The sequence below is a fragment of the Hylobates moloch genome, unplaced genomic scaffold, assembly GCF_009828535.3.
Source record: "Hylobates moloch isolate HMO894 unplaced genomic scaffold, HMol_V3 SCAFFOLD_2, whole genome shotgun sequence".
NCBI classification, from domain to species: domain Eukaryota; kingdom Metazoa; phylum Chordata; class Mammalia; order Primates; family Hylobatidae; genus Hylobates; species Hylobates moloch.
In genome coordinates, this window is record NW_026652277.1 from 92560007 (window position 1) to 92571539 (window position 11533).

Here is an 11533-nt window from a genome sequence, read left to right on the forward strand (position 1 = left end):
AATCAAGTCGTCTCCATCCCTGGGATGCAAGGGATGTGTTCAACACACACAAATCAATAGACGTAATTCATCACGTAAACAGAACCAATGACAAAAACCACATGATTATCTCAATAGATGCAGAAAAAGCCTTCGATAAAATTCAAAACCGCTTCATGCTAACAACTCTCAATAAACTAGGTGTTGATGTCATGTATCTCAAAATAATAAGAGCCATTTATGACAAACCCACAGCCGATATACTGAGTGGGCAAAAGCTGGAAGCATTCCCTTTGAAAACCGGCGCAAGACAAGGATGCCCTCCCTCACCACTCCTATTCAACGTAGTATTGAAAGTTCTGTCCGTGGCAGTCAGGTGAGAGATAGAAATAAAGGGTATTCAAATAGGAAGAGAGGAAGTCAAGTTGTCTCTGTTTGCAGATGACATGATTGTATATATAGAAAACCCCACTGTCTCAGCCCAGAATCTTCTTAAGCTGATAAGTAACTTCAGCAAAGTCTCAGGATACAAAATCAATGTGCAAAAATCATTAGCATTCCTATACACCAATAATAGACAAACACAGAGCGAAATCGTGAGTGAACTCTCATTCATAATTGCTACAAAGAGAATAAAATACCTAGGAATCCAACTTACAAAGGATGTGAAGCACCTCTTCAAGGAGGTCTACTCCTTGAACTACAAACCACTCCTTGAACTACTACTACTACAAACTACTCCTTGAACTACAAACCACTGTTCAAGGCAATAAGAGAGGACAGAAACAAATGGAAAAACATTCCATGCTCATGGATAGGAACAATCAATATCGTGAAAATGGCCATACTGCCCAAAGTAATTTACAGATTCAGTGCTATCCTCATCAAGCTACCATTGACTGTCTTCACAGAATTAGAAAAAGCTACTTTAAATTTCATATGGAACCAAAAGGACCCCATGTAGCCAATACAATCCTAAGGAAAAAGAACAAAGCTGGAGGCATCACGTTACCTGACTTCAAACTATGCTACAAGGCTATAGTAACCAAACAGCATGGTACTGGTACCAAAAACAGATATATAGACCAATGGAACAGAACAGAGGCCTCAGAAGTAGCGCCACACATCTACAACCATCTAATCTTTGACAAAACTGACACAAACAAGCAATGGGGAAAGGATTCCCTATTTAATAAATGGTGTTGGGAAAACTGGCTAGCCATATGCAGAAAACTGAAACTGGATCCCTTCTTTATACCTTACACAAAAATTAACTCAAGATGGATTAAAGACTTAAATGTAAGACCTAAAACTATAAAAACCCTAGAAGAAAACCTAGGCAATACCATTCAAGACATAGGCATGTGCAAAGACTTCATGACTCAAACACCAAAAGTAATGGCAACAAAAGCCAAAATTGACAAATGGGATCTAATTAAACTAAATAGCTTCTGCACAGCAAAAGAAACTATCATCAGAATGAACAGGCAACCTGCAGAATGGGAGAAAATCTTTGCAATCTATCCACCTGACAAAGGGCTAATATCCAGAATCTACAAGGAACTTAAACAAATTTAGAAGAAAACAAAAACCCTGATCAAAAATGGGCCAAGGATATGAACAGACACTTCTCAAAAAAAGACATTTATGTGGCCAACAAACATGACAAAAAGCTCATCATCACTGGTCATTAGAGAAATGCAAATCAACACCACAATGAGATACCATCTCACGCCACTTAGAATGGTGATCATTAAAAAGTCAGGAAACAACAGATGCTGGAGAGGATATGGAGAAATAGGAATGCTTTTACACTGTTGGTGAGAGTGTAAATTAGTTCAACCATTGTGGAAGACAGTGTGGCAATTCCTCAAGGATCTAGAACCAAAAATACCATTTGACCCAGCAATTCCATTACTAGGTATATACCCAAAGATTATAAATCATTGTACTAGAAAGACACATGCACACGTATGTTTATTGCAGCACTATTCACAATACCAAAGACTTGGAACCAACCCAAATTCCCATCAATGATAGACTGGATAAAGAAAATGTGGCACATGGAATACTATGCAGCCATAAAAATGATGAGTTCATGTCCTTTGCAGCGACATGGATGAAGCTGGAAACCATCATTTTCATCAAACTAACACAGGAACAGAAAACCAAACACTGCATGCTCTCACTCATAAGTGGGAGTTGAACAGTGAGAACACATTGACACAGGGAGGGGAACATCACACACTAGGGCCTGTTGGGGGCTGAGGGGCTAGGAGAGGGATAGCATTAGGAGAAATACCTAATGTAGGTGACGAGTTGATGGGTGCAGCAAACCACCATGGCATGTGTATAACTATGTAACAAACCTGCACGTTCTGCACATGTAGCCCAGAACTTAAAGTTTCTACTCTAAGAAGAATCACAAAAGTTTCTAAAATAAAAGTTCTCTAACATGTAGAGCAATCTTTTCTGATTGAAAAGTTAAGCCTTCATGAAACAGTCCATTGGCTTCACAGCCATATCAGATTGAGAATCTAAGTTGGTGTAATACATCTTTTGAGCTGCATTTTTTAAAGCTTTGGACTGTGTCAGTGAAGTATGCAATTCTATTGATCAACTATTCCAGCTGGTTATCCCTGAGATTACAAAACCTTTTTCCAGAATTAGTGGAGAAAAGTGTCAATTTTTGATGAAACCTTATAGGGAAAATAAATTTTAATATGCTAATTTTATGCCAGAAACAAATGAATATGTACTACTTATTATGATAAACATAACTTCTATAGGATTTGGAATTTTAAAACCTTATGGACCTTCCTGGGCCACTGGGAGTTAACAGATAAGATTTTTTGAATCATAGATTTGATGCGGGTCAAATTGGCCTTAGTTTTGCTTGCCCTAATTTCAACTAGCATGATTACCATGATGGAATCAGGGTTGGGTCAATGTTCTCTGGCCTTCTGTGGGGGTACTTTAGTGTAGAAATAATCCCAAGGCAGAAGCAATAGACTACAATTATGTTATTTTTAGGTCCATAAATAGATATATTTGAAGGTTCTATTGTTACAAAGAGTGATAAGATAAAACCTTGTTTTCAACTGCAGATTCCATGTCTATGAAATAGGAGCTATCAGAACATGATAGTAGCATGTTTCTTCCTTCCTTGGTGCTGGGTGAGGGAATGGTGGTGTTGGTGAAAGATGAAGATTAAGAATAGGGAAATATTAGGAATAACAATAAAATCAATGTTTTTTCAAGTCTGCAGTAAACTGAAATAATTTGCTTGTATACTCAACTTGTATGGAGATTAAATAAATTATTTTTCACAGTCAGGAATAAAATGGCTATCAACCCCCTCTGTTTGTAAATGCGGCTCTCAAAATCGAGGTTTAGTATGATTTATTAATGATGATATAATGAAAGCCCTCTTCATATTAATTAAAAGTTTTATTAAATATAAAAAACAAACACAAGAATAGCAAGGAAACTACTAAATAAGAAGACTGCTGGGAGGAGGTAGTGGGAGCAAGGCAGAACTACTCCCAGGTATAAAAATTTGTTGCAAAGCTCTTTCATTAAATGGTAAGTACTGGCACAAGAATAAACTGTCAGATAAAGGGAGTAAAATAAAACCTCCAGAAGTAGATCCAGCTACATATAAAAATGTATGACCAAAGTGGTATCTCAAAAATCACTGGGGCAAAAATGCTCTGTTTACTACACAGTGTGGGGACTAGTGGATAGCTGTTTGGAAAAAGATAAAGGTAGATCCATTTCTTTCATCACACCCAAGAATAAACTCCAAATGGATCAGAGATCTAAATATAAAAAGTAAAACTATACAAGTACCAAAAAGAAAAAAAAGCACCCCATGAGTGAATTCCTCTGAAAGCAGTGTATAAAGAAAAGCTTTCTAAGTATGACTACAGTCCCATACACAATAAAAGACTGATAAATTTGACTACAAAATAAAAATTTTACATGGCCTGAAAAATACCACTAAGTCAAAGACAGCTGACAAACTGGGAGAAAATATTCACGACATATATCAGATAAAGGGTTAACTCCTTTATTTGAGAACTTTCTAAAAAAAAAGGAAAAAAGATCTATAGAAAAAGACCTGTAGAAGTCCTATTGAAAGAAACAAAAAGATATAAAAATAGCCCTTGATCACAGGAAAATATGTGTAATTTTAATCACATAAAATTGTAAATTAAAACTACATTGAAATTCCATTTTTCACCCAAAAAGTTGGCAAAAATTCAAAAGCTTGATAACACATTCTATTGATGAGACAGTGGAGAAACAGCTAATGCCATACTTGCTGATGGATAGGTGCAACTACTCTGGAGAGGAATTTAGCCATCTGTAAGCAACTGTCTATGCCCAAATCTCAACCCAGAAATCCCTCTATGAATTTATTTTAAATGTATATCTTTAATAATATGAAACTATAAAAACATGTATTAAGTTATTCATAGAATACTGTTTATAATTGTTGAGCATAGAAGATTGGTTGAATAAACTATGGTGCATACAGAAAATGGAGTACTATACAGCTATAAGACAGAATAAGGAGGAACACTGTTTACTGTTAGGGAATGATTTCTGGGAGACAAGGAGAAAAAAGCAAAATGCAAAAATGTATATATAGTATGCTAACTTTGTGTATAAAAGAAGGGACATTTTTTAAATTTATATAAATGCCTATTTTTACAGAAAGGAACACTGGAAGCACAAATCAGAAAACAAGTTAGTTGCCTCTAGGAGTTTGGGGAAATTGGATAGAAGGAATACAGAAAGAAGTGACACATCTCTGATTATACCTTTTTTGCACAGTTTGACTTTTGAAAGCATGTTAATATTCTACATATTCCAAAAATAAAATCAATATGAATAAGAAGGAAGTTCCTTTTTTTTTTTTTTGAGACAGAGTCTCGCTCTGTTGCCCAGGCTGGAGTGCAGTGGCGCGATCTCGGCTCACTGCAACCTCCACCTCCCAGGGTTAAGCAATTCTCCTGCCTTAGCCTCCCAAGTAGCTGGGACTACAGGTGTGTGCCACCACACCCAGCTAATTTTTTGTATTTTTAGTAGAGACGGGGTTTCACCGTGTTAGCCAGGATGGTCCTGATCTCCTGACCTTGTGATCCACCCACTTCGGCCTGCCAAAGTGCTGGGATTACAGGTGAAAGCCACCGCGCCCTGCCAGAAGGAAGTTCTAAAACTGAAATCAAACTAAAATACATGAACCTAATTATATTTCAAATGAACGCCACAGCCATACTAAAGGAAAGTAAAGGAAGGAGAAAAGACCAACTAAAGTAACTTATAAATACAGTATCTAACTATATCCCCTCATTCTTGGGGTAGGAGGGGAGAAAGAACTGCAAGCAAATCTCAAAATCTTCTTGGCAGATTTGTTACTGTAATGACATGGGCAAAGCAATTCCAAACCTACTTTAGGTATACCAAAGGGTTGTACAAATGAATAAATGTGTTGATGTGGTTGGAAGTTCTCACTGTGGAAGAAGGGACATATAAATATGGAACGCTGGAAGGCAAGAATGTATACTTTGGGAGTGGATTGGAACGGCAGTTTTGATATGAACTCATAATTTCTCAAATATGCATACGTTTATGTCCACAGATACATGCACGTGTATATTTACACATGTCTGTTTATTGATGTGCATGTGTATGCATGTGTGTATGTGTTTGTTTATACATATGTACATAGATTGCCTAGCTCTCCTACTGAGAAAGCCAAGAAGCAAAGACCAGAGTAGCCATGAGCAAACCTAACACCCGGACCATGGTCCTCACTAAAAGGAACCAAGGCTTCTAGGAGAAATGTCTGATTCCAGGGCTCAGATGGAGTAGCTTGCTCCTGAGGAAATGGGCTACCTGTGGCATCCAACATTTGTATTCCTCTTCCGTCAAATCCTGGGAGTCAGCCATAGTTTCTTCCTCCTACTGTTGATATGATTGTCAGCCAGTCTTCCTGGGCTTCCATGAAGTTTATAGTGATCCTCAGGATATTAAAGAACTTCCACCAATCCCAAATTGTCATTTATTTTTATCCTGTGTTCCTGTGAACACTTTTTTAAAGGCAATGTAAAACTTGGATCTTAATAGCCATCATAGTAAGCTTCCCTTATTTGTAATTGGTTCCACATTTCTACTGCCGTATGTTTTTGTCAGACGTTATAGACCTGAAAGGTTTTCTAGAACACAAAATAAATGTCGGAAACAGAGGCAACAGCAAATTAAACAGCTGACATTGCAGAATACACTCAGTATAGCATGGATAAAAACTCATTGGTCAAGAGGATTTACAGTGTGAATTTGCTGAAGCTTATTGGCTCTACAAGCTCAATAGCTGACAGTGCAGCTGCCCTCAGAGCACGGGGAAAAATACATCAGAAACAAATGGCACTCTAATAAATTGGCCCTCTAACATCTTCCAGATATGAACATAACATTTTTACTACCAATAGGATTTGAGTGAAGATTATAGTTTAAATTATCAGCCACAATAGTGTGTCCCAATCCCTGGGGCAACCTACCTGAAGGAGAGTTACCTACTCACCCAGAATTGCTGCCATCCAAGGCCGATGGCCTTTACATTTACGTGGAGGCAGGTCTGAGCTTTGATCCAGATGGGCTCAACTTAGGGAAGCAGGGCCCGAGCAGTCACCAAGCAGACAGGCTATGCTTCTTCCCTTGTAGAAGAGTTAGGGCGAGGAAAAGCAACTGAAAGTTATTCTTCCCAGGGTTCAGATAAGGCGTTAACTGCCTAATTTACAGGCCCAAGAAGGACGTGCACGTTATGGCAAATTTTGAGTTCTGTAGTTTTTTTTAAGTGTGAGCTCCCAACTTTCTAGCATGCACCTCTTGCTTCTGCTTCACACTGCTAAGCCATTTTTCCCTTTTTTGTATGAACTTTTATGGCTCCTTCTACAGATTAATTCTGGCATAACAGAAGAGGCTCAAATGACTCTATTATAAGATTGAGGCTCACCCAACATCAATCTAGGTTACATGAACTAGATTATTACCAGTGTTAATGTTTATTTGCTTAATTTGCTTTTCTTTGGATGAAAAGAAAATGGGAGACCGAAAGCATTGTGGAGGGAAAATAGATTTTTGTCTTCTCCCTCTCTATCCTTGAACTACCTAGTACTGTACTTTCAAGTGGCTTATGGAAAGGATTAAAAGTGAAGGGTGAAAAGACAAATAGGAGCTGTTTCTACTGTCAGCCTCTGAAGTTCCATGAACAGGCTGAAAGTTCAATTGAGGTCTATGAAAAAATTAGGAGATGCCAAAAGGCCAGCAGCCAAGATTTGTATCTTTGTGCAAGAACTGAATAGCTACCAACAAACTAGGAAATTTTTAAAACCTTGGCAATGATGGAAAAGTCCTATGAAAAAGAGAGTGAGAAAGGGTGAAACATTTATGAAATAATTAGATTTATGAACTTGAAAAAGAGTGTTCTCTACAGATCCTAGGCCTCTACGCATGTAGATAACTGAAATTTTAAGACTAAGAAATGACATTTATTAATTTTTTTAATGATGCTGTTAGTAATAGTGGTTGAAATGACTCAGAACTAACTTGGATTACTTTAGTGAAAGGAAGTGACATGCATAATTATTAGTCAAAATTGAAGTTTACAACAAGCAAATATGTAAATTTGTAAGATGGTTCTATTTTTAAGTTAATAACATGACATCTTAACAAGAGGATTTTTTCTCGGTAATAAATTTCATTAATTACATTCAGAAAATAATGATTGGCCCTTCTTAATTTTCTTATGCTTCTGAATATTTAAATTAAAAATATATCTATTTGGGTCATCTTTTTAAAAAAGATACTAGTCAACATAGTGAAAAAATTTAGGCTGTGTAAAATGAATTGAAACAAATGCCAAAAAGTAGAAACGTTTTTTATAAAGTGGAATTTGAATTTTTAAGATTAAAGTGACAAAAATATGATTAAGGCAAATATGTAGGATTTTATTTACTGGTCAATTTATAAAACATGTAAATGCTTCAAAATGCTTAGTCAATGATAATTTTCTTTTTTATAAAAAGAATCTTTATCAGAAATGATTTATTGCTGGTTATTTCTTAAGGACAACTTTTAAATTAGGTATCTGAACAGAAAGTTGGCTGTAATGACAGAGAAGAAACAGTAGAGGGCACTTTAGTTCTCTGACAAAATAATAGCATTTCTACAACCTTTTATAAATCAGTAAAATCGACAATGAGATTTGAAGTACCTAGTGAAGATTAAACAAAAATGTAAAGCAAGTTCCTCTGCTTCCCACAGTCTAACAAAAGATATTTCAGGTAAATTTCAACTTCTTTCCTTAAGCAATTCGTAAATCAATTGGGTACCATATGAAAAACATGTTCTCAGATCTGCAAATTAGTGGATCCAACATTTCAAGAGAATTTCATTTTTAAAAATCACACGATTATTTGGAAATTGCCTGACTTGTTGGATGCAGTTGACTTAAATCAATAAATTCTTATTGTCCAGGATTTTTAAGAGGTAAATTGAGTACTCGAAATATGTAAGAATTAGCACTATGTAATTGTATATTTCTTGGTCTTAGACATGTTTCTTATTCATAATTTCCTCTAAAATCATCTTTATCATCATTGCCATCACCATCATAATCATCATTTCGAGGCATAGTTGCCACTTTCAAGTATGTTCCACTCTATAATAATTGAATAAAACAATAAATACGTGAAAAAGCAAACAATGGAAAAGACATTGCACAGTTAAATCTAAATTGTGTAGTTTAGTTTGTAAATGAACTCAGGCAAATCATTAAAATTCCCTGGGCCTCAGTTTTTACATTTTATAAATGAGATGCCATACTTGACGTTGAGACTCTACAACACTGTCATCCATTCTTACTTTGTATATTGTTCTGTCAAATTTGGTCATCTGTGTCCTAGCTCTCAACAGATTTATGGTGTTTCTTAACCTTTTAGAGTTTAAAGATTTACTGGAAAATCTTACAAAATATATGGAGCTTATACCCCTTAAAAATGCTGTAATGTATATCTTACTCAAAATGAGCATTCATTTCAGGAAGTTTGAGGACCTTCAGAAATCAATCCATGGGCGCCACAAACACTGTATCAAGAGGCATTCGAGACCAGCCTGGGCTAGAGGGTGAGACCCTGTCTTTATGAAAGAAGAAAAAGAAAGAGAAAAATGAATATTTGATAGAGGCACAAATCATACAGTTCCCACATATTTGGGGGTTATTCCTAGAAGTTTCATGTGCTGTTGTTGGGTAAAGATAGGCAATGAGGATGGAGAGGGAGGTAGGCCATATCCAGCAATTTTGGACTTTATGAAACAAGAGGAAGTAAACTGGAGTGTTTAAACATAGAAGTGGCCAATATACATTTTGGACAGCAAAATCAGAAAGTAGAATATGAAATAACTGGAGAAGAAAGACAGGAAGTGGGGAAAACATCAGTTTATCAGCACAATAACCTGGGTTGGAAATAGTGAGAGCCTATTTTAAAACCTCTCCAACATTAAGGATGTTCCCTTTTCTAAGATAGGCCTACTTTGATTCTGTGTAAAAAATAATAAGACAAAGTTTTCAAGCACTGAGGGATACTTTGAAATTAGCCAAACGTTTGTTCTGTAGTTCCTTTTGTTTTCTACTCAAGGCAACAGTTAGTTGTTAGCAACCTTGCTTTTGTACCCTTTTGTCTACATAGGGTACATCGAAAGCTTAAGCAGCCTAGGAGCCACTGAGGAGATGTGGCAACTCCTCCTGAATAGGAAGATATGGAGGGCTTTGTTCCCCACGCACATCCAAGTTCGGGGACAGGTGTTCTAACTACTTTTATTACCTCCCTTGGGGCAACAAGGGTGGCAGAAATGATTGACCACTCATATTGTCATTTAAGGCTGGACCTATGTGGAAATACCTCTCTATTCTGTAGTAGCCAGATTAAAATGAGCAAGCAAAATTTCTGGATAGGGAGGTTTATCACAGGATTTTAGTGAAAATTAAATGCAACATATATAACTTTATGTATAGATTGTCTTCTAGGAAATTTGTAGACAGATCCTGATACTGCCTTACATTACCAAGTCCATTTGTTTTCTATAAGAGAGGGAAAATATCATTAATTTGATGGCTAGGATGAGATAGAGATGTCCTCACTCTTATAAAGGGAAATTTAACTGGGAGCCTCCAAAAGTAAAGCCGGAAATAAGGCAAGGTCAATGGAATTGGAGAAAATAGATTAGATTTGAGCATTGGTTTGTTGAGTCCACTCGGAACTTGGCATTTAGTTAGATGTGGGAAGTGAAACTGATGGTTCTAAACCATCTATAGAACAAAACCCACATCCCTCATTGGAAGCACGTCACGATCTGGCTCAATCCACCTTCTAGCCTCAGGTCCACCCACTGCCGACCTCACGGTCTGTGTTCAGTGGTCACCAGACTACTAAACACACCATGCTCCTTTATGTCTATGGGACGCAATGTCCTCTTGAACCAGAATAACCTTCCCCATGACTGTCCTCCTCTGGTGAAATCCTATGCATCCCTAAACCTAGCCCCAAAGTCACCTTCTCTACTTGAGCCTTTGTTGACTCCCTGTCTACCTCTTGTAGGCAGAATTAACCACCTCACTCTCTGGGCCACCTCGGACTGTGTTCGTATGTATAATGCTCATCATAGTATACAGAGGTGAATATTATTCACATCCATCTTTCCCACTACACTGTGAGCTCCTCAAAGAAAGGTGGTCTAATTCCTTTCATACTCCAAGCTCCTAGCACAACATTGTCACATAATGTGAAATAGAACAATATTTCTTAAAGAAAGAAAAGGAGAGAGAGGAATTCCAGTCAAAAGGCTGTTGTAATAATCCAGACAGAACGTCTCATATGAGCTTATATATAGAAGGTGGGACTGGGAATAGAAATTCAAAATTATTAAAATAGAATAGTAGATTGGATGTGTAATTAAATGTAGGGACTGAGAGATAAGAAAAACTTGAAGATGATTCTGACCACGTTTTCTGGCCAGTAAGGCTGAGAGATCATAGAGGATATTGTAAACATAGGAAGAAGAGGAAAAGGGAAAGGAAGTTAATTTCTGTTCAGACTTTTGAACTTGACATGAAGGGGGATTTTAGAAGATTGTTGTGTATTCAGAACCGAACCTTTAAGTTCAGGGCTTACAGCATGATCGTAGAAACTGTGAAGTGGATAATATTGAAGGGAAGAGAACCAATAACTGTATTTGGGGTTTTGTCTCTGAGAAATGAGGAAAGGAAGAGAAGGAAGTGAAAGGAATCTGTTGAGAGAGGAGGTGAAGTGATCCAAGAAAAGGCAGTGCCATGGGAACCAAGAAAGGAGACCAAAAGTGAAGAATGTTGAGTCTGAGCCAGCGAAGGACTGATGGAGCCATTGCCATGGTAGCCTCAGAGAGGGCAGCTTCGCTAGAACAGTGGCAGCAGAATGGAGATGGAGCCAGTGGGGAGAGGAGGTGAGGA

General features: G+C 37.2%; 1 protein-coding gene across 2 annotated transcripts in view; it reads left to right on the forward strand.

Annotated features, from left to right (window-relative positions):
* Nucleotides 1-11321, forward strand: part of LOC116469144 (putative uncharacterized protein encoded by LINC00472) — a 76935-nt gene extending 65614 nt beyond the window's left edge. The window contains exons 4-5 of one of the 2 annotated variants that reach the window (XR_009212359.1): nucleotides 9091-9174; nucleotides 11300-11321. The gene's annotated coding sequence lies outside the window, so the exon portion shown is untranslated. Of the gene's footprint in view, nucleotides 1-9090; nucleotides 9222-11299 lie in introns of those variants that run through there. The other variant, XM_058435281.1, reaches the window with a different exon arrangement.
* Nucleotides 11322-11533: the final 212 nt, after the last annotated feature.